Source organism: Phodopus roborovskii, unplaced genomic scaffold (genome assembly GCF_943737965.1).
Source record: "Phodopus roborovskii unplaced genomic scaffold, PHOROB, whole genome shotgun sequence".
Classification (NCBI taxonomy): Eukaryota; Metazoa; Chordata; class Mammalia; order Rodentia; family Cricetidae; genus Phodopus; species Phodopus roborovskii.
This window is the reverse complement of record NW_026126460.1, coordinates 23,254,209-23,279,383: the sequence shown is the minus strand read 5'-3', so window position 1 is coordinate 23,279,383 and position 25,175 is coordinate 23,254,209.

Below are 25,175 nucleotides of genomic sequence, written 5' to 3'. Positions count from 1 at the left end.
TCCTCTTGTACCTGGGTGACTTTGTTAATTGTTTGACTTTCCCCCAGTTATACTGTTGTAAATGAATAGTATTGTTCTTACACTTTGAGTAATTTGGATTTTTTTTTAATGTCATTAAGAAGAAGGTCAACTCTGACAGTGGAACCATGATATATGTTCCCTGGTGTATGAAAGGACTTTGGGAGCACATTCCCCATGGAGGCATACTCCCTTAGCCTAGAGGCAGGAGAGAGGGCCTAGTCCCTATTCCAAATGACTTGACAGATTTTGATGATCCCTCCTGGGAGGCAACACCCTCCCTGTGGAGTGGGGGGGGTGGGATGGGAGGGAGGGAGAGAGAACTGGGATAGATATGTAAAATAAGAAAAAATAATTTATATAAATAATACACACACACACACACACACACACACACACACACACACACACACACATTCAACCAGAAAGCACATGATGCTGGGTGAATTGCTTCAAGAGTAATATTATTTGTGGAACAGAAGCTGGAAGACTGACAGGGCAGGCTCCATTCTGGGTTATACACCGAGGGCCTGGATGGGCCAGGGTCAAGCCTAGGTTAGAAGATAAGGAGATTGATGGGCCAGGTCAGCTCTGAGTAGGAGGCTGGGTAGATAGATGGAGCAGGGTCTGACTTTGATAGAGACTGAAGGAATGACTGGGTTCTTTCAGGGCCAGAAGGTATGGGGATAGTTGGGGTAGGGCCAGCCTAGAGTCAAAGGATAAGACAACAGATGTGGTAGGTTTTAGCCTTGGGTTGACAGCACTTACAGATATAATAGGTATATGAACACTGACTATACTATTTTTGCTTATTTTTATGTTTTAAATTCTTCTTACTAAAAAGTTTAATTAAACCAACAGATACAACAACTGTAAAAATTCGTAGACCAGCTCATGGTACCAAGATACATAGTTGCACATCCCTAAGAAATTAGACTATGGCATGGAGCACACTATGGTAGGTAGAAACGAGAAGTAAGCCTTTTAGTGATTATAGGAAGAAACAGGAAAAGACAGGAAAGACAATGACTCAGTAAAGATACCCAGCTCCCTCTCAGGATGGAAAAATAGAAGGGATGGGAAGGGGTAATGCCAATACCCATATGGCAGATTTGTAGGAGAAGGGTGTTGTTAAAGGTCACATCCCCAACAGAAAGATCTACAGGGTCATCACTTCCTGGAAGTCTCTCTTAATCAGGAATTTTCCCCTTCTCTTTCACCACCATGGTTGGACTGTGAAGGCATCTCTCTGCTCATTCACTTGTTGATTCACTTACTCATTGATTCAGCATGCAGGCATTCATTTGTTGCTTTTATCCATCCATCCACCCATCTGTCCATCCATCCATCCATCTGTCCATCACCTGTCCACATGCCCATCCATCCATCTACCCATCTGTCCATCCATCCATCTGTTCATCACCAATCCACATGCCTATCCATCCATCCATCCATTTCTCCATTCATACATTTTCTAATTCATTCAGGCAACTTCTCATTCAAGAAGAAGAAAGGCTTTGCTAAAGCAGTGTCTGGCAAATAGGTGGTGCTCAATAAACATTTCCTAAATAAATGAATGGATGAAAGGATATGCTGTAAAGATGCACCTTTAATTATGGAACTCCTTTGACATTGCTTCAATATTCAATCTGCTCCATTTAGAACCCTCCAGAGCCTATGCTGCAAATTCTATCTCAAAGGCTGTGATGACTTGGCCAGGAAAATACTACTGCTGAAATTTCATAAAGACAGCCACAGCTTGAAACTTCTTGTAAGTGACAGAGTTTGAAACCCCTAAATCAAGTTTTCTATCTTTGATTGACAAGGATGTCAAAGAGATGGAAATTAATCTTTCAAAATATGGTTTTTGCTTGTTGAACTGAAAACCTTTTAATATTTTTTCCTGGGTGGAGATGCTCTCCCAACAGGAGAAATCTGTGATGTCTACTTAATTGCTTTAGTAATTTTCATGGCAGTTAATTTTAAAAGATGTCACAAACATCTGTTATATCTAATTGATGATACTATTAGCTGACTATATTTTCTTACACCATACATATTATTACTTTGTGTTCTTCAATGGCTTTATAAGGTTTATTCAAATTACATCTGTTTACTAAGGATCTACTTAGTACAGATTATTCTGTGCTACTAAAAAGAATGAGAAAGCATTACTTATACTCAAAAAACTAATGTGCTCATAGAAAAAAACAATGTGACTTTTGGCTCCTTTATGAGTAAATCAGTCAAGTTAAAAATAAAGAGGGAAATCACTGTGAGTTATGTACAGGCTCCTGGCATTGCATGATGCCACCCATCACATTCTTCTCACCAAGTAAAATCCCTGCAGGGTGATCCACAAAACTAATTCTTCACCACAAGTCTCACTTTGTCTTCAAACATGTGAATGTAAACATACCCAGATCAAAGACACACCGAGGAACCAATGTTTGTGCCATTGTGCCAAGGAACCAATTATACCAGGCAAGTCCAAACTTCAAAAGACACTGTTCCTTAAAAATTCATATATTCCAATGCTTAAAGATTTATATAAAAAAGTGATTAAAACACTATGGTATTTCTCTACAAGTAATAAAGCAGAAGAAATCATCCTAATTAATGGAAGTCCATACTTAATTGCTGTTTCTTTAGTTTTAGCATATCCATTTTTCTACAAAGAGAGGCAGTATTAGGGGTTTTGGAGATGGCTCAGTGGATAAAGCAAATGCCATACAAGCATGAGGATTCAAGTTCATTTTCCCAGAACCCACAGAAATGCAATGCAGGCATAGCAGCCTGTAATCCCAATACTGGAGAAGGAGATGCAGAAGACTTCAGGGCAAGCTTGCTGGCTAGAGTAACTGAGATTGGCAAGCTCCAGGTTCAGAGAGCAACTGCTTCAATAAATGAAGTGGAGAGGAATTGGGAAAGACAGCTTAGGTTAACCTCTGACCTCCACATACATGTATACCTATACACATATATGTGCCCCAAAATGTGTACAACACATACATATATGTAAAAAGATAAATTTAAAAAGAAAATATGAAATATATGTATATATATTTGACACACATACACATACATATACACACACATATGTCAAAGATGTGACACTAGAAAACATCATGAAAGTTGAGTTGGGTATGAAGTGACTGGAATCTACACATGGGTGCTTCCCACAGCACGCTATATGGAATCATTTTGTCGTAGGCCTTCTGCCCTGGTCCGATTTGGAGAGTTCTGTTTTATTCAAGGCTCAGCTTGAAATAATCAAAACAATTCACTAAAATGTTTTCCCTGAAACAGGAACATTTTCCCCCTCAAGTTGAATTAACATCTACTCCTCAAGAGAAACAAAAATAGTGTGGTGAAACAATCCCATTAACCCAGCCCACTTCCAGTCATTACAGAGATATGGACTACACTTACCTTCACCACTCCAAGCATCCCTTCAAGATCATTTTTCCACTGTGCACTCACTCAGGAACACCCTCAGATATCCAGTTTGATATTCCATGGTCCTACATCTTCCTTCCAACACCACAGAAATAAATGTATGAAGAAGAATAAAAATACCCTATGTGAATGGTCCATCCTCTATACCAACTATCAGCTCTGCCTTGGCTTGTAAGCTGTGCTGTTACTGATCTTACTGATCCCAGGTTGCTTTTTTCATCTGTCATGGAGGAACAATGCAGAAGGAAGAGGTTGTCACCAGAAGATATCAGAATTGGTCTCTGGGTAAAACCTGGCAAAGGCACATCAATTTAAATCTCCCATGTTTGCCTTTGCTCTGTAAGTCAACACATGTCCTAATGTCCCTGCTTGGGGAAGCCTTAGTTTACTGCGCCGTGTTCATCTCAGGATCCATGACTCCAAAATGAAGGCCTTTGCTGTCCACCCTGATGGTTGAACTTAGAAATGTTTTCTAGTTTAGTTAATCTTTTTGTTGTTGTTGTTGTTCTGAGACTCTTAGGAGTATTTATGGTTGGAATATTTACTTACATTTTATGAATATGTTGTTCCCTTCTCTATGTTACAAACAACTTGATTTATAAAGTATAAAAGACTCAAAATACACCCTTGTTGTGCATGACAAGGCATGTGGGAAAATGTTCAATATTATTAGTCATTAGGAAGATGCAAATTAAAACCACCAGGAATAGTTCAGGAAGCCTGCGCCTCAAAATAAAAGTGAAAAAGATGTACTTGAATGGCCTAGCATTCACAAGGCCCTGGGTTCAGTTCCCAGTACCTCAAACTAATAAATAAAAAAACAAAGTGATACCCCTACCCAGTTTCTGTAACTGCTAATCCAAAAGGCTCAATGGTGCATGCAATCCCCAAGTATTTCCCTAAAAGAAATGCAAACATATGTTCACACAAATCCTCAGAGATGAGGACTTGCAGTGGTTGTGTTGAGAAGTCAAAACTGGAAAAACATAATTCAACGGATGAATGGAAAGCACATCCTGATCTAATTCTACAAAAAAAAAAAAAAAAAAAAAAAAAAAAAAATCTCCTTAATACAGAAAAGTGAACTATTGAGACATGGAACAGCATGCCCAAATCTTAGAAGCATACGATGTGAAAGAAACCAGGTATTTAAAAAAAAGTGCATGACTCTGTGTTGATGAAATTATGGAAAATACAAAGCTATAATGACTGAAAGCACCAGTCTTTCTAGGGATGAAGTGCCTAGGATGAGATTGGTGGGACTTTGTGAGATGAGGGACTTGGGTGTGGTTGACCACTCTATGGGCTGTGGTACTAGTCACAAATTTGAATACATATATTTGCCAGAGTTCATACTTTAATGAACAAATTTGGAGTTTTGTGCCTGAAAGAACTGATAGATTTTTTTTTTGCCTAAATGTTAAGAATTATGTCATGTATCTTATCTCCGGTAGGAGTTACTTGGGATAATTTATCTCTAAATTTAGTACTCAATCATGATAGCAAAGAATGCCTTGGATTGGCAGTGTACTTTATATAGGTGCAGGTGACACTCTGCATTTGATCTTTCCTAAACTTGCCTTCTGTGTATCTTTCATTGTGATACTTAAGAACATTTTATGAACTGTCAGAACATAAAGTTATAAGGAGGCAGGAGCCTCAATGAGATCACCAATTAAGACACTAGAACAAAATCAAATCATGTGCTCTTGGTTTAATTTTATTTAGTTTTTAACTGCCTGGGTATTAGATGCCTTTTCCTGAGGGAGTCTGAACAACCATTCATCTCAACCCAGGCACAGACAGCCAAAGAATGATTCTTCTCAAACCCAGCATGGTGAGCTAGTGAGTTTATGGGCAGTGTTTTCAGGAGCATGAATCTCTGAAAAGCCCACCTCAGCATAGTGATGGCTTCTGAGACTTACATCCCTGGAACTCCTGGTCCATTTGTAGACTGCTCCCCTGGTCAGACAGTCACCTCTTCCCAACAATTGCTATTTGCTCCTATAACCTTGGGAAGGAGTTGTGACTCTTGTATAATTCAAGAACTTGAGACTTGGGATGTTTTGTTTACCTTCTGAGCCTTTTGAGCGTTATGTACTTCCTGAGACCTAACAAGCCTCCCTCTTCTATCCAGGAGTGAGGATTTCCAGTACAAGAAAATATCTACACAACAAAGGGCCTGTGTCTGCTTGTTTAGCTTTTGCTATTGGCGAAAAGGTCTAAGGTCAATCAGCCCTCATTATGAAAGGGCTGCATGTAGATAGGTAGATTTCTAAAGAATCCACTTTCCAACAGATACTTGTTTATAAAGGAAAACAGTTTAACTGTGAATAATCCTGAAATTATAGCTGAGTATAGAACATCTCAATGACAATGCTTCATGGGGTAGGCATTTAAAATGTGCTAGTGAACCAGGTGGTGGGTGGAGACTGTCTCCTGGCTCCTACTGGGTTCTTGTCTGCCTTCCCCTCCAAGAACAGAGTGGGTAGACAGAAAAGGGAAAATAGAAGTAACTTCATTTGCCACGTAAGAATAAAGTACTCCCAAACCTTCCAAGAGGATGCCAGTGGAGAGCTGTTTCAGCTCTTATCCAAAGTTGGCTTCAGGATGACTAGTTGAGAGATTGCAGGCTTTGGAGTACTAAGAGACTGCTTATAGCCTGAAAACACTTGGAGAGCTTCAGTATGCCAGTGGAGATCAGTGTTTTGCACAGTAAGTTGGTACGTCACTCACAGGAATAAAAGGAATAGGTCACCTATATCTGGCAGATCTTGAAGACTAAGGTCTCGGGTATCTCAAAAGTTCTCTTTTCCCATACAGCTTGCTCCTGTCTGGTGTGGTCTGAGATGATAAGATAGCTTCTTATAATTAGATTCCTCATTGTGGCTCCCTCTTCCTGTTTCAGTGGTGCAAAACCTCAATACTGACATTATCAAATGGCTTCGATGCATGCTCAGCTTGAGCTATTGCTCTCTGTAGAAGGCAGGACACTGCTTTCCTCTGTTGCCTGGTTCTAGCCTGCTCCAGCTTCCTCACTGAAGGCTCCTCTTTTCTACTTTCCCTACCAATCTCCTGTACTAAAAAGGGTGAGCTGGGTTGCATAAAATGCCAGGTTTGCATTGGGGTCCATTTCAAGGATCAGTTTCTACTGTCAGTCTTTGTAACAGCATTTACATATTACATTATTATACACAGAACAATAGTTCCTGGGTTTTCCTGTTGAATCACCTCCTCACCATTGTCTATCCTAAAGGTAAGTTTGAAGCAGCCTTCAACAGGATGAAAGCGATTGTGCAGCCTTCTTAGACTTGAACTAGAAAAGGCCGAAGGCAAAAGGTCATCTAGAGAAGAGACCATTCTGATACTAATGTCTATCCAGGCCTAAGTTTATCCTTTGGGACATGATGGCCTAGGCTGAGACATGCATCTTTGTCTTCTAAACAATACAGTGACTGCAGGGAGGAAACAAAAAACACTTTTCCATGTTCTGTGACAACCATAGGCAGTATTTCTTGCCCCGAGATTGTGGCTGTTGAATTTCAGTACACATAAGAATCACCTGTGTGTTTTGTCATACTGCAGACTTTCTTATATTACCCTTGTGGGTTTTAATTCAGAGTTTTCAAGTGAAGACAGAATATTTGAATTTTTATATTTATTAGCTAATCCTCAGTACTCTCATAGAGAAAACAAGGCTAGGATATCTAACAAACTTGAGAATCCTATGTGAGAAAAGACCAAACCACAAAACTCTTAAGAGTATGGGGTAATAGTGACATCTTAGGTGTTGGTTTAAAAGAAGAACAAAATCAAATAGTGGAATGGGCTCCATTTAGACCTTCTGGGAGCGGGACTCAGGTAGTGCACTTGTATAAGCATTGTTAGTAATTTTTAGGTATGTTAACATTTTTAGAACCACAGAGAAAGTGAGCTAGTATGTACCCACTATCACCCTCATTTACAAGAGCAATCCACTGAAAGTCAGTTTATTAGTAAAGAAATGATATGGAAGTAAAATTTGATAGCAAACAGCCATGACTTACTAAGATTCAGGTCCCATCTCTCTTCCCAAAATCTACAGCAAAGAATCATGTCTACATAAGGCAAGGGATTGTAGCAACTAAATTGAGTCTGAGCCTTGGCTTGTATGGTTTCTCTCTGTTGCTCCACATATTGTGAATTATATCTCTTGTAGTGACCCCAACAGTTGCTCTGATAGTAAAAACACAGAGCCAAGAATGCACTGTTTCCTTCCTCCCCTTCTTTATCTTAATGGGATGAATGCAATATTATTTATCAACTGCAAGCTTGATGGAATATATCATATAAATCATCTCAAAAGTTATTTGCCACCTGCCTGCCTGCTCTGAAATGCATGCAGACTTAATTAATCTAATTAGTCAATGCACAGATCAGGAGCACATTTACAGCTTCTCCGGCATCATAAATAAACTAGTTTTGTTTTCATAGGCTAAACAATTCATTTTGAAGATGGATATGAGGAAGGAACTGAGAGGGCTGACCTCTATTACAGTAAAACACGGAATAACGATGATAGGGTTTTCTTTTTGTTCTGTGTGCCCTCCATTAACCTTCTGTTAAAATACTCCTCTGTGGAGGAGGCAAGGGGGGCTGAGGTGGCACTCAGCAGAAATGTCATGCCCTCCCACCTGGAGAAGCTCACCTGCCATTTCCCTAAGAATGAACTTTCCCAGTTTAAACCTCGTGATTGAAAGACACATGGACTCTAAAGCACATGCGTGCACATGGACCATAGATGTCATAATGTCAAGAGCCCACACAGATGGCTAATGACAATTTCAAATGGCAGAAGAGGAAGGATCAAGAGGGAACATGAGGCATGAGGCTGAGCACAGTAAACATGTTTGGTGTGAATACGCACTCCTTTCTTTGATGGCCCAGGGTACCTGGTGTAGCTACAGTAGTCCCAAAGTCTGGAACACACAGGCTCATGATAACAGTGGCATCATGCAGCCATGTGGCCCTAAAACAAACTGAGGATGTAGTTACAGCCTTAATCCACAGTTAAATACATATCCCATCTTCCACTGTGCGTGTGCTGTGTCTCCTTAGATGTACACAGGGTCTTTATATCTTGTTCTTCTTTGATGTGTTGCAGAAACTCTTTGGCTTGTTTTGAGGGTTGAATGGGTTGAATGAGAGATTCCAAGCATGTAGCACATGAACTCTGCTAGTCAGGGTTCTCTAAAAGACTGTATCTAAGATCTATTAGACTAGCTTACAAGATGTGGTCCAGGTAGTATAACAATCGCTGTATTCTGGTGGAAAGGCCAAGAATCTGGCTGAGACAGAATGTCTCAGCAGTCCCAATCTAGCACTAGAGTCCTGGAGGATTCCTGGAGAGCTAATGCTCTTCCATTTATGTTGGAATCCTAAAACAGTTGGCAACAACAGGATAAATGAACCTGTCAGCAAGAGTGGAGGCCAAAAGCAAAGTTTCCTTCATTTATGTAGACAGACAATAGAAGGTGTGGCCAATGATGACTTTTTCCTGCTTCAATAATCTGATTAAGAAAATCCCTCCCAAGGATGCCCAGCAGCTTGGTTTTGGTTCATTCCAGATGTAGTCAAGTTGATAATCAACATTAGACATCATGTGACCCATTTCTAAAATATTTGAGTAGCTCTTGGCAAGAGCAGCATTCCCAGCCCAGTGTCCCATTACCACAAATACTCTCTATTTGGGACCTTTCAACCTCAGAGGGAGTTACCTCAGGATGAGATCCAAGCTGGACCCAGAAGCTGGGTTAGGTTCACTAGGGCAAAGATGTCTTGGGTCATGATACACAGAGGATGAGCAGGAAGGTATCTCCCACCTCCAAGGTTGAATATGAGGTAACTAACTGACTAGGTGAAACTCTTTAGTAGTGTAGCTGCTGGTGAGTACCCAGGGAACTAGAGGCTCTGCACCTGGCTTTGAATAACTTATGCTTCTGAAACTTATTGGGCCGTTATATTGGATGTGGAAACAATCCTTTTATTGTCTTGTTGATGTCTTCTTTCTTTGAGACTATAGTCATTTCTTTATATCTCTCTAGGGAAAGTTATATGACAGTCCCACAAATTTCATGATGATTTGTCTCTCATAAGCATTGATATTTTATAGTACTGCTGTTAGAGAAGTAGGTGACCCACATTAAGTGCTCAATAAGTGCCAACTATTATTTCCATCGCTGGGCTTCAGAATCCATTACTGCATTGAGGTTGCAAATGGTGATAGTTCAACATGTTTGGGGGGATATTTGTAAAAAAAAAAAAATAAGAAAACCACCCCCTAAAGAAGCTTAGATTTGATTCGACAATTGATAACAGTTGGAGTTTGGAGGGTTGACATGATCCAGGGGCCCTTTAGACACAGGACTCAGCGTTTGCAAGAAAGAGAAGGAAGGAACAGCTCGGTTAGGAAAGAGGAAAGGAATGAGAATGAATGGGGAGATGAAATGACTTAGGCACACCCACAGCAGGAATGCAACATGCAAAGGGCTTCAAGCGAAATCGTGTGAACCAACCATTCAGTATATTAGCGTGACAGACACAGAAGGACAGTCACTCTCCTGATTCTCTGGGTGCCTGACCGTTACAGAAGTTCTTATGTGGAAGTCAGCATGTTTTAGGATTCAACCTCAGCTTAACTTTAGTTCAGTATCTTTAACTCTCTCTCTCTCTCTCTCTCTCTCTCTCTCTCTCTCTCTCTCTCTCTCGTGTTGTATGTGAGATGTGTGTGCTAGTGGGTTTAAGTGTGTGAGTCCAGGAGTATACATGCCACAGTTAGCAAACATAGGTCAAAGGACAACATCAGGTGATGACTGTCACTTTCCACATAGGTTGAGACAGGCTCTTTTATTCTCTGTGTGTGCCAAGCTAGCTGACCTTCTGGGAATTCTCTGTATTTGCCTCCCATCTCACCATAGGAGCACTAAGATTACAGACAAATGCATGTTCTGGAGATCAAGACTCCACCTAGTGAACCACTTCCCCGGGCCTTATTCAGTATTTTAGATTTTTTTCTTCTTGGGTGGTGTGGTAGTTAGTTAATATTAATTGCTGACTTGACAGGATCTAGAATTACCCATGGGGTATTATGTATATTAGGTTAGCCTCTGGTCACCCCTGAGAGCAATTTTCTTGATTAGGTTATTTGAAGGAGGAAGAGCCACCCTAAATATATCAGCACCTTCTGGTGGCAGCCCTGATATAAGGAGAGCCGAAGGAAGAATGCATGCTTTCCCCACTGCCATCTTGTTACTGAGCTTTGCCTACCATCATCATCATCATGCTAGCCTTTCCCCAGATTCTTTGGCCTTCTGACTTGGACTGAAGACCAATGGTTCTTTGGGGGATCCTCTGAGCCTTTAGCTCCAGATCGGGACTGTTAAGGCAACCATTGTTAGACTACCCACACCATACAATATAAGCCAATCAAATAATCAAATACACACACACACACACACACACACACACACACACACACACACACACTTTTTTTCCCCTCTGAGTTGCTATCCTCTGGAGAGCCCCGACTAACACGGATGGCATGTCCGCTCAAATCAGTGCTTCTGGCCTGAAGGTTGAATAGTTACAAATATTCCCTGTCAGATGCATGGTGGGGGGATGCAGACCTCAACCAGAATGGATTTACCTCAAACCTCATCCTTACCTACTGTACTGGCTAACTTGGAATTTACATGTGTTTAGAAAACACGTGTAAATTAAAAATATTGTCTCATAGCAACAGAAGAATACATGTGGGGATATGAACTTTAATATATGCAAGCTAAAACAACAACCAGGATGTAATGCAGATTGCATCATACAAATCAAACCATATACAAATGGTACAAGATGGATTTATGGTGCTGGGTGGTAAAGGTGGTGCCCTAAATGGTTCTAGAAAGCAATGTTTTCACTGGAAATGTCAGGGTAGACATTGGATTTTAGTTGGTCAATGTGCTTCTGAGAATGCAGGTTAACAATTCTGAAAGTACATGATATGTATATTGGTGTTAGATGTATAAGTAAATGGATGATGGATGGAAGCCAGGTTTCTTGCTATTGGAGTGGGAAGTGACAGATAAGCAAGGAGGGAACGTCAGGACAACTGCGCTTTACTGGATTAGTTTGAGGCATCAGTGTGAACTCAAGTTTAACCTCATATAAACATAGATAGATAAATATCTAGATAGATAGGCATATGCACACTCATCTCTCACTGTGTGGGTATCACCCTATACAATTATGTAGTATTTACTTCTGTTAGCTAATGATAGCCAATAGCTAAAAGCACATTCAATGAAAAGACTTTAATTTTAAAATGCTTTTCTCCAAGTAATTAGAATCAATGATCTTTGGAGAAATGAATGATTCTGGGACTGGTGCAAGGAAAATACAAGCCTGAGTTACAGTACCAGACAGTAAAAAAAGGGCTCAAAATGTGAAAGGAAAGGGGCATGGGAAAGAGATAAGGAGTTACCCCAAAAAGCTCTATATTGTCAAATCTAGAACTTGAACAACAGTAATAATAATGATGATGATGATTTCTAACCATATATAAAACTATAAACCAGTATACAAAATGATTGTGCACAAATCCATGGTGGCATAAATGAATAAACAAATCAGATAAAAAAGTACAAATCTGGTGGGAGGTACTCAGTTTTTTTTTTGTTTGTTTTGTTTTTTTTTGTTGTTTTTGTTTTGTTGTTTTTCAGATAAATCATTTACAGTCTACAATAAAGATCTCTGTGTTCTAGAAGGTTCTAGAGGAGTGGTTCAGAGTGCTGTTTAGTGAAACTAGGTCTCTCCATAAAGTTAGCTAGCAACATTCCAGCCAGTTATCATCTTCTATTCATGGTTCTTGTTGCTAAACCCTAAATCAATAATAGAAATTAGCAATATGCAAAAATGTTTAAATATGATTACTGCCCTTTGCATGATTTAATTATGTCAAGTGGCTGCTCATGTCACTGATAGTGTCTTACGCCTTGACTGATAGCATCTAGTTTTTGGAGGTAAGCCTGTAACTTTATGACCACATGCTTATGTTTCCTCTCTAGATCTCACCTTAAAAGCCTTGACATTGGACTGGTGAGATGGTTCACCAGGCAAAAATGCTTGTGGCCAAGTCTAATGATAGGATTTTGACCATGGGAACCCACGTGATGAAAAAAAAAACATTCAGGTTGTCCTCTGACATTCATGGTGGGTACGTGCACACATACATGTACACACATAAACATGGACACACGAAAATAAAGCTTAAACAAATAAGTCCTGGTATCCTTTCTGACACTTTTCTCTTTCACATAGTTGGTAAATTAGAACATGTCAAGCATTCTTAATCTGGGACTTGGCTATTTCTTTTCAATTGGCATTTTTCACTTGACTCCCAGCCAATGAGGTGACATATTTACATTCTATGTTAAGCAAAGAGTCAACTCTGGGGGGTGCCACTAAGAAACAACTTTTCCATGGTCTCAATATGCAGATTTACAACAGTGCTGTCTGCCAAATTAAGGGTGAGGCAGAAACAAACTATTTAATTGGCACATTGCAGTCACAGGGGCCATTTATTGTGAATAGCTTTGGAGACAACAGGAGTCCTTTGGTTATGTTCCAAAGAGTCTGGCTGTGTTTAAGCATTTCCTTTGTAGAGCAACACAGATAATTTTGCATGCCACAGTTATTTTCGTGTTAACCTGTTTCTATATCTTCATTATTTAGAAAGCACCTCATTGATTTCTGAAACGCATGCCCCTGCCTCCACTGCTGTGATTTTCCGTTTCTAGCTCACCCTCTGAATTTCTTCCTGTTGTAACACAGAGGGATGCCCCTTGTTCCTTGTTTGTGCAGCAATCCTAATGGGGAGGCCAGAGAGAAGGTTAAATTCAAAAGCTGATTTACAGCAGGCTGGCAGCCAGCCACTTGGCCTGGTGGCCTTCCAAAGGAGATAGAGGCCTTGAGTTGTTTGGAGGGACTATGAGGCAGTGGGGGTTAGGAAAGCAATGCTCTTCTTGTCAGTCCCTGTCAGCATCTCCCTGGCATTCCCCTCCAGCAGTTTTCTCTCATTTAAGATGATTCTAGCAAGCAATTGAGATATCAGACTGATCTGGAGTTTTAAATGCTTGGTGACACACCTTCCATTGGACCCTTCTGCATGCTGCATTCCTCCTCTTCATCAAGGTGCAGTGTCCCTGGGTTCAGAAAGGGCTCGTCAGGATTCTAGCTGGGTTGCTTTATAGAAGTGACTCCACCTCAAGGACCCTTGGTTTATTCTCAGTAAAAGGGGACCCTACCACTTATAATCCACTAAAGTGTCAGTAGTCTGTTTGGGGTAGTATATTTGACAGAGTTCTCTGGAGAAACAGAACCAATTGCATGTACAAGCATATTACAAAAGGGCATCTTTTAGCTTGACTTCCATGACTGGGGCTGGGTTGCTCAGTGATGTCAATCTGCCTGCTAGAATGAGAACGAGATAGATTCTCAGTCCATGATACTGGAGACCTCTGTAGTCCCAGTCCAGTGCTAAACGCCTGGTGTTCCCTGGAGAGTTGTAGATATTAAGTCCATGTGGGAAGCTAAAGAAGCTGGAGCCTGATTTCAGAAGTCGATGGCAACAGCAGTACCTCAGTGTTCCATTAGGGAGAAGACAAGGCACACACTGCTCTTTGCTTCAGATCTCTTATATCTAGGCTATCCATTGGACAGGAGGGAGACACTCACTTTGAGTCTTCATCCACTCAGTTAATATTCCCTGAAAAAAATCTCTTGTAGCCCCGGTGGTATTCGTCTTAGACTATTGCAAATCCTGTCAAGTTGACAATCAATGAAAGCTTCGACTTTATATTGTGTCCTGAGAATCCGTAGTCATCATCACATCCTACTCAAACACTAACAGAAGAGGATGTCAAAGGGTTCCAGGCAAAAGCCTTGGTGTGTCCACTGATGAAATCAAATAGATGAGATGAAGCAAAAGACATGGAATGCAGTGGGACATTTAAACACTTCCTTGCTGAATAATGCTATAAAATCATTATCCAGAAACCAGTTCAGATAAAATGATGCCAAGGTTTTGGGATAAGCAGCTTCACACCAAACTGACACTGGAAGCTGTCAAAAAAGACTTTGGAAAACATACTTGGGTTCCGTTTGTGTCATGATTTTAAGTATGATGGACTGTCAAGGTTTGTGAAATTTCACTAAGGCATTTTAAAACACCAAGTAAACAGCATTATGACATAGTACCACACTGCAAAAGGCCAATTTAAAAATATGAAGAGGTGGCTCAGAGGTTAAGAGCTCTGGCTGTTCTTGTAGAGGACCCGGGTTCAGTTCCTAGCTCCCATGCAACAACTAACAGCCTTCTGTAGCGCCATTTCCAGGGGCCCCAGCACCCTCTTCTGGCTTCTGTAGGCATCATGCACATGCATAGTATGCTTATATAAATGCATGCAACACACACACACATATAAAGTAAATTCATCATTTTTATGCAATGTGGTTAAACATTAGTCAAAATCACAATTAAAAATTAGCACTTCTTTTACTTTCCTTCCCTTCCATTATTCCTCTTTCCTAGCTGTTTTTACTCTTTTTACTGTTCACTTTTTTTTCTGTCCAACTAAAAACACCATTATTTCATTTATATACCTGGTTGTGAGAACTGACTTCACAGTTGGTCATCTTAAGCAAGTTGACTTATTTCTCAAAGTTGCATTTCTGCATCTGTGAACTGGTGCAGTCAATAAAAAATATCTGCAGGATGTCTCTGTGTGGGTTAGAAAAGACACATGCATGTGGGAAATACCTGCAAACCACAAAAAGCTTGCTTATACTAGTATCACTGTACCCAGAGCAGGAGCTTTGGCTTCCCCATTTACACTTCCTTCCAGAAAATGCTTTTCCTCTCCACTCCACTTTATCGTGAAATAAGAGACTGGTCTGTGTATGCTACAGAATCATGCCTGCTTCCTGCTTTCTGAGCCTAGTTTATTATGCAATAAAGACCATTTTTGTTTGTTTGTTTTTTGTTTTTAGAACCATGTAAAAGTTCTGGGCCAGATATACTGATGCTGCCATGTGAAACCGTCCCACTGGCTTCTGGGAAAGAGAAAAGTGATGCTATTCAGTACTACTGGGTTCCTTGCACCCCTGCTGGCAACAGCAGGTCAAGTTCTCTCTAGAGGATTTGTATGTCCAAGTCTGTAATCTGTTCATTTACATTTCTGCTACTTGGTGGTTAAGAGGTCACACACTACTGCCATTGACCAATAACTTTGTTTTCCCACATTCTTGTTTTGATGTGGATAGGAATATCATTGTTTGCCACTACCCCTTATACATTACAGAGAGTTGACAACTAGTTTTATATCTTCTTTCTACTCAGATTCCTTACTTTCTGTTGTTTGACTTCACTGGTTTGTTTTCTTTTGTTTTTTCAAGACAGGATTTCTCTGTGTAGCCCTGGCTGTCCTGGAACTAGCTCTGTAGACCAGGCTGGCCTCAAACTCATAGAGATCTGCCTGCCTCTGCCTCCTATATGCTAGTATTAAAGACATGTGCCAGCAATGCCCAGCTTCAGCTTAATTCTTGATGTTCTGAATCAGTGCTTCCCAGACCATAATAAGCACTTGTATGAATAATTTATCTGAGGACCATAGCAAAATGAAGATTGTGATTCAGGTGGAGCTCAGGACTCTGCACGTCTCTGAAGCTCTCAAATGATACTCCCATCACTTATCTACAGACTGCAGTTGAATGACAGGTGCCTGGGTGATGCTGAGGCATGTGGCAGCTCCCTCACATTCAGCTTGTTTTGGGCAGTGGGAAAATCTTGTGCTCACCACATTTGGCTTTGTGGCTATAGATGCACATACAAAGGAATCCCAGAATCAATCAGAGCTCTCTGTGTCTCCTTAAGGCACCTCCCACGGGTTCTTATCCAGCTTCAAGGTCCTACTGTCCCCTATGTGACCCAGCATCATTTAGACACAAAGAGAGAATGTCTCTTTAGCTCCTGTAGGTCCATAGTTCTCCCCCCCCCCACCTCTCTATTGTTGGGGTTCCTTGTGAAAGGAGGATGAAAAGAAAGCATGATGAGATGAGCTCACTATACCCCTTTCTTGCTGCTACCCCACCCCGCACCACAATGCCAAGAGTGTGCTCCTGATATAATCCCTCTCCTGTGTGTGCACATCCACCTGTGAATGCAGGTGTATATGTGCCTCTGTGTGTGTGTGTGTGTGTGTGTGTGTGTGTGTGTGTGTGTGTGTGTGTTGTATAAGGTTCTGATTGTTGGGCTGTTTGTTTCTGGGTGGAGAGGACCAAGCACTTACATGTTTATACTGTCTCCATAAACCTCTGTCTGCTTAATCTATGCTCATAATTAATCTAGAAGGTGTCTCCTGTCAAGTTTGGAATAGTAATCAGGTTTCAATTATTTGTATAACTGATTGGCTTTGGAATTTTTACCAGTTGTAGTCATTATAATAATAGTAATTACAGTAACAACTAAGATTTCCTGGGCCATCACCGCATGCTTGGCATTGTTCCAAACCTGCAGGTGTCCTATTGCTCATGACTACCTCATGTGATAGGTCCTTTTGGTATTTTCCTACTAAAGATGCTCAAAGGGGCTTGGAATGTGTGCAGGTGGTTCAGTCATTGCATTGCTCTAATAAAGTATCTGCAACATGAGTAAGTGATAAAGAAAACAGATGCCTTCAGTCCAGTTAGGGAGGTCCAGGCCAGAGATGTCTACCTCGGTCTATCTGGTTTCTGGTGAGGAATTTATGATACAGCAACTCAAGGTGGGAAAGAGGAAGAAAATAAGGTCTCTTTCTCTCTCCCTCTCTCTCTCTCTCTCTTTCTGTGTGTGTGTGTGTGTGTGTGTGTGTGTGTGTGTGTGTGTGCATGCATGTGGGAGAGAGAGAGGTTAAGCATGTGTTTAAGAAACCAAAGGAAGGTACCATGGTCACTTTTAAAAAATTCACATTTGTGCTAAATTATCCAGTTCTTTCAGCTCAAACTCAGTACTTTGAGAATATTCTTCTTTAAAGATTAGCACCCCTGTGATGTTTTACCACGGACCAAGCCATTTTCAAACCCTGACAGTGATATTTTTCGATTACCCTAGCATAATCATAAGTTGTGCTCTTGTTTTCTTTAGCCTGCACACAATGTCTATACATCATTCTGGGTCAGGAATAGCAATTATTGATCAGCTTTGCTTATGAACCTTTACAATGGAAGAAAATAATGCATTCCTGGGAATTTTTTTAATGAGTGGAAAACTCAAGAGAAAGTTCTGCTAGCATTCATGCCAGAATTTCCTCCAAATCTGGAAAGTCATAATCAGGTTTGATACTGACTGTATCATATTTCTGCTCTCTCTGGTTCCAGGTCAACTCAACATATATCATCCTGTGTAATTAGTGTGAAGCATATGTTAACAGTTCACACCCACTAAATTTTTCGATGACCACCTATTATTACACAGAAAGTAGAAACTTCTGTTTATAAATGCTCCACCCGGCACAGCCCCTGTCTGCATGTTCATTTTATGTTCATCTCCCATCATTGTATTTATCAGAGCTCTTTGGTCAAACAGTAAACAGATGTTTGTACACATGTGTCTACATGTGTGTCCATCATGTATATATGGAGTGCCTTTACCAGATATTATTTCACAATTTTGGAGGATGACAAGTCAAAAATCTGTAGTGTGGTCCAGTTCTCTTAAGAACCAGAGAATAATGGATGTTACCATTCTAAGGCCATCTGCTATAGAACCAGGAGTGGACCCTGTAGCAGATAAATGTTAAAGGCACTGGGAATTCTCTTTTTCTTGGGAGAGGTGGACCTTTTTATTCTATTCAGATCATCAATGAAGTGGAAGAGACTCACTTTTACTCAAAGAACATTTTATATGATGTTCTCATCCAAAAACTATCCTCAACAAAATGTCCAGAATCCTGTTTGAACAATTGTCTGGGCTCCCTGGGTTTAGACAAGCTGACATGTAAAATGATTCATCCCACTCTCAATGGAAAATCATAGCCAAGCTTATATCTGTGCCAGCCCCTCTCTTACCTTTTCTCCAAGTTGGAATGAAAACTCCTTAGAAGAGATTCTATTCTGTCGTGTTCATTAAATCACTTTAGGAACTAGAAGCATGAGTGCTTTTTGGGAGTGCCCTTAAAATGCAAAGTAGACCATTCAAGTAATTAATCTGTCCAAAGTAAAGTCAGATATTCAGACCTGAGAACCCAAAAGGTCACTAATATTGTCTGATTTTTGTAAACTCAATGAAATCCAGTCTTATCCAAAAGTCCTCCCTCTGAATGATCAGAAGAATGTCCTTATCTGCTGCCCTAAATCTATATGTTTCAAGTCACTATTGATTAGATAACACTGGGGCTACTGATTCTGTATAAGCATACTTGTTACCTACAAATGTCTCTGTTCATGTCCTATAATTATCTTGACTCTGACAATGTGCCAGGTGATAATTTGAGATGCCACTCTGAAGGATCTAGATCACACTTCTGAATAATCTAGAGAATGTGAGAGATGGGGGAGACCCTGCAGGTCACAAAATGTAAGTTTACAAGTGAAAAAATCCAAAGCCCACCAAGAAGAAGTATCTTGTGCAAAGACAGACAACTTAAAGGAAAACATTTAGTACAGGAATTGGTTCTCATCAGTTCAGTGATCTTCACAGAATTGTAGCATTCTTTTCTTTCTTTCAAGTCCCAAAGCAACCTGTTGGTCAGTTTTTGATACTAAGAAGTAAATATATAAAAATGTTTTTATTAATAAACATATGGGATAATGCCATCTCAAATATGCAAACATGAAGCTTATCAGTAACCTATTCTTCAAATATTGCCTCAAAGAAAAATCAGTCAGTTGTTAAAGAATTTTTAGCTTAAAGAGCAGAAATATATATCCAAGATCTATCTCTACTGGTAAAGGCAAGAGGTAGGACAAGATGAGAATAAATCTCTGCTACTTGCATTCTTTGAAAAGTTAACCCCACCACCCCCAGCCTTCAATTGTGAACCAGGGCTCTCCGTCTTTCTCTTCCTGTGCCATCCAAAGAGCTCCTTTTAATCTGTGAGAGGAGAGAGGACCATAGGGTCCTGTAAGAATCACACTGACCTCTGGCCAGATCTCTTCAGAGAAGGAAGGAGGACAGGGTTCTTGCATAGTGACAACATGCTGTCACCAAAGTGTAAGAGCAGATTTAAGTATTGGGGTAATTGACAGGAAACATGTCTGACCTTGAGAACTTTCCCCAGACCAGATCCACTTTCTGGATGAGGGATGGAGATGGCATCATCCAGCTAGATCATCTTCCGAATTTGCACATGCCTTGGAAGCATGTTTTCTTAGGACTCCCTAGGATTTCAAATGGCCATATTTGATGCACACAGTCTTGCTATTTGTTCAAATTTGATGCATACATTTAAATGCCAAATATCATGATGGTCTCAGCTGTTTACATACACTCTAAAATTCCCCTTTCTGTAATTCTCTCTAGATAAGGGCATTGGCATAAAGTATGAGTTCCAGATCTGTAACTCTGCTTATTCTGCACATGCATGAAAAAAAAAAAGTTTTTCTCTTAAGAAACAGCATGATAGCCTTACAGGGTGGGTCATATAAGGTCATGTATTGTGAACAACCAGGTCTTAGCACACAAAAAGCATGCAGTAGTAAATTGCAGGTGTAATGGAATTACTTTCTAGATATTCAATTTGTCAGTGCAGATGGCCTCTATACTTGGTTTAGGCTCTGTTGCTGTCATCTTCAAATCCTTTACCATTTTTAGCAAAAAGAAAACTCTGTATTTCTGTTTTATATTAAGATCTTCACGTTATGTGGCAAGGCTTGATTGCATTGTCATCTGCAAAGACTCTAAGAACAATGCATGGAGAAGAGGCCGGACAAAGGAAAAGAGATGAGAGCAAAGTAGTGAGAGGGAATGGAGGAAATAGCTTTTCTATCATGCATTCTTTCCCTGGAAAAAATCAAAATGCTAAAATAAAAACTGTATTTCCCTTTTCTCTATAAGAATATATTCTTGAAAATTGAACTGGAGAGAAAATGAGAGATTGTCATATGATAAAGAGAAAGGCATGGGTTCCCAAAAGAATATGTAACCTGATAAATCTTTGTGTTTAGGATTACCTGGGGGAGGGCAGAGGCACTGCTGGATAGACTAACATAGAAAAAAATAATTTAAAAATTAAATCGATGTGATACTGCAGAGTCTCTGAAAAAAAACACTCATGTATCCTTTGGGGAGAGGGGTGTTGGGAAGCAAACTCTAGGCCTCAATCATGTTAAGCAGTTGGTCTATCACTGAGCTACAACTACAGTTCCTGTAACTTTTGCTTTATGGGTAGTAATTTATACTTTCTCAAGTAAGTAGATAAATAAAGCAATCTTATCACTTAGGCATCTGTTTGACTAGAGCTGCGAAGATTAATTTAAAGCATATCCACATCTCAGGTCAGGATAAATGGTCAAAAACCCCAAGATGATATCAGGTTCTCTGTGATTATTATGGATAGAATTTATTGCCCACCCCTCTCTCTGAAGAGACTTTGCTCATTGAGTCTGCATTTGAATGAGAGTAGCTTCCTCCAGTTATTCCTACTCCAACAAGGCAACACCTCCTAATAGTACCGCTCCCTATGGACCAAGCATTCAAACACATGAGTCAATGGAGGCCGTTCCTATTTCAACCACCACAACACCTACGCAAGACACAATTTTCTAGGTATTTATTCAGATGAGAGCAGAATGAAACAGGAGACAGATTCCTACATCTATTTTTTTTTTTTTTAGCCAACTATGTTTTTTAATCTGCTCAATTTCCTGAAGCCTCAACATATACAAACCTGGACGTTAAGTAAAGCTAAAGTGGAGAGATTTTCAAAAACTTAGTGAAAGATTTCTTTGTTGGACTCTATGAGTCTTGCGCTATATAGATATGTGCATTTTAGAGCAGGGAGCTGTGACTTTTGTTAGATTTTTAAAGGGTTCGTAGTCTGAGAGATTGGAAAAGCTTTTAAATCATAACTATATTTGAAGTGATTTTGTGCAAAACAATTTTAAAAGATTAATTAAAGATGGTATTTGTCTAAAATGTTACAAATATTTTATAGAGTCAGACTTTTGTCTTTTTTTATGAATGTGCAAGACTTTTTTTTCTGTGTGTTTATGTTAGCTAATTGATTGTTTTTGCCTTATAAAAAGTATACTACTAAGAGAATCAACTAATAATTCCATATTCAAGCTAGATTGTGGGCTGTAGTCCTGACTATTCAATAGGCTGAGACAGAAACAAGAGGATCACAAGTTCAAGGCCCCCCTGGGCTGCAGAGTGGGTTCAAGACTCTCCACAGCTTCTCTAAATAAAGAGTAGTGGCTGGTGGCAGAATATTTGCCTGGCATGTGCAAGACCCTGAGGTTCAAACTACAGTACTTCTAAAACACACAAAAATAGCTCCATATTCAAACTATTACACATCAAAGAATTTGAAGACACCAGAGAACAGTAAAAATGCAGGGTTCTAGATTTTTATAGTTTTCTAGCAAACATTTATAATTGCCAGGCTCACACTTAGTAACATTTATTAAATGACTTGCCTTTGTCTTGTCTTTAGAAAGTGTTAGTTGAACCAACAATCCCAGTCCTGTTTTATTGATTTAAGTAAAGTTGAATTAAATAATGTTCCGAATATTATCAGGGTCCATGAAGGAGACCACTATGCATGACACCCTTACCCCACCTACGTTCTGTGTAAGTTGATAATGAGACAACAGCAAGCAATGAGGTGAGAGCAACCCTTTCATAGTAAGAGGGGCCCTGGTGTAGGTGGTGCAGCTAGAAGAGAGGCCTGGACTTCATCACAGGAAGACCTGGGCTTATGCTGGCCTTCTCAAGGACCAGAGGTTGAGGGATCAGACCACAGCATGCTCTTGTAGGAAGAGAAGTCAAGTTTCATCATTTGTAAATTCCTCTCTGGCTCTAGGGATAGAATGCATGGAGGGGAGGCAAGGATTTGGAGTGTGCTTTTGGGAAAACCCCATATTGTTGAATCATGGGCAAGGGGATTTTCCCCGAACGGTAATATGGACAAACAGTTTCCCCAGGTTTAGGAGTAAACCTGCCTGGCCTGGGTTGGCACATGATTAACAGGTGACAGAAGTGCACAGCCCTACTCGACCGGAGAATGGTGTCCTAGCTGAGTGTGTGCAGGCAGCATGCTCTGCAAAGGTGAGGAAGAAACTCGTTTAAACCTCTGGCCTCTTAGAGATTAAGAGAATTTTATTGTTAGTAATACCCATTCCACAGTAGCAAGCCTTGTCCTGCCTGTGAGAAGTTAAGCACTAGCAGTGTTTAATCTTCTGTGTTTCACCTACCTTCCATTCAAAATACGATTTTCATGTATCACTGAGTTTTCATGGACATTGGGAAATGCCCTCCCTGCAGGGAAAACTGACAACTTTCTCACCTAAATACTCTATGGTTTTCAGGTTGCTTTATGACAATGCAAAGGCACTCTATTTTATGAAGCTATTGATAATAGAAGTGCAAAGCTATTCATATAAAGTTTATATAAGCAAGTCGAGGCAATTCTGTAGCTGGGTAAGGGTGAATATCCTTCGTGACCATTAAAAACTAAGGAAATATATTGACTCCGAAAAAAAGTCTTTGCCAAAAATTTAGCTTAAGTAAACTTAATAAAACATAGACATTTGCTTAAAATACTTTCCTCTACAAGGACCACTCAGAAGGCTTTAAATATGCTCTGGGTTTGAGACTACCTAAAAAGGCCCAATTGTCTTTGCAAATTTTTCAAAAGGGAGCAAAGTAATGATTCAAAAATGTCATCTTACTTTAAACATTTCAATCCCCAAGATATAAAACAGGCAAAGGCATCATAAAAACTTATCAAATATGTGCTCATCCTTAGGCTGGCTGAAGCTGTGGGGAATGTTCACTGAACTGTCTCCATTCCTTTCCAAGAAGCTGGAGCGTCCCTCCCAGTCTTCCTGTTTATGATCCACCCTACCCCATCTCCTTCCCTTAACCTTCTCTCCATCACCACAGTGTCACAAAATGTTGTGGCTGGAGAAAACTTCTGTGAGTCTAAAGACAGATTCATGAAGTAGCTGCAGAACTACTAGTCTGAATGATATTAAAAGCATATTTCTCTGAAAGGTCTGGGAAGCCAAGGTGGAGATCAGAATACACAGTATTCACACTGTGACTTACTTGCTTACATACACAGATGCCATCTTGGCTTTGCAAAGTCAAATCTGGTGTGTAGGGTGGATGAGATCGCATCTGTACAGCGGAGAAGGATATTGCTCTCTGAGGCTGCAAGAGAAGCTGTGTTGTCCCTGCTATTATTCACCGCAATACTGCTGTGTGTGATCTAATACTGCCTTTCAAACCATTAGTCACCAGCCAGTACTTGGATGTGAAATCAATTCAGTGTGTTTCAGGTATTTAAAAACTAAATAAACAGACTAGAAAGGAGAGAAAAATGGCAGAGGGCCTGCTACAGAGTAACATTATTTATTGTTCTATAAATTTTTCATTTGATTTGTATGTGGTATGCATATGGAATTGCTATGTGCAATGCACTTCTTTTTTTCCTGCTATTTCTTTATTTAGTAATTTTTAAAGTTTGATTTTATAAGACCATATACATACATTTTTTCCCAGAAAGCAAAATTTTGGAAAACCTCATTTCAACATTGATAATATCCATAAATATTTTAGCTTTTGGTGATTCACATGTAAACCTAAATAGATTAAAGAAATGATAAACAAGAAAACAAAGCATGCTTTGGTATATAAGAAATTAGAGAAAAGCAGAGTATTCTTGAGAAAAAAATTCAAATAACTGAAAAAAAGCAAAATTATCAATATTGAGTTAGTGCAATGCACTTCTTTTTCTTCTTTCTTTCTTTCTCTTCTCTCTCTCTCCCTTTCTCTCTCTCTCTTACTCTCTTTGCTTTTTAGTATTTGGGAGGGTTTTCTGTGGAGCCCTAGCTGTCCTGGAACTCAGTCAGTAAATCAGGCTGGCATGATCTGCCTACCTCCAGCTCCTGAGTGCTTGGACTAAAGGCAGGAGCTACCACCATCTGGCTAAATGCATTTCTTTATATTATTTTTATTTTTAATGTATTTTTCATGTATATGCACACATGTGTAGGCATATGCTTGTATTCATGGAGGTTAGTAGAGGGTATTGGAGCTGAAGATCCAGGCAGTTGTGAGCTTCTGGGAACCTAACTCTGGTCCTCTGAAAGAACAACAATCCCTATCTCTCCAGCCTTGCAATGGACTTCTTAATGCAGAATCTTACTGTTCAAAAGGCTGGAAATAAGAGCAGACAAAACCCAAGGAAAAAATGAATACAGTCTTAAATGGTCCCTAAGGGTTCATGTGCTAATGGCTTGGTGTCCAGGTGTAGGTGCTATTGAGAGGTGATTGAGAGGTGATTGAACCTTTGGGATCCTAGTGGGAGGGAGCAAAGGTGCTCTGTGTGCTCTGCAGGGCTATTGGGTGCCTGGTTCTTTCTCAGCCTTCACTGCTATTCCCTTGGGTGTTTTGCTGGCCCAAA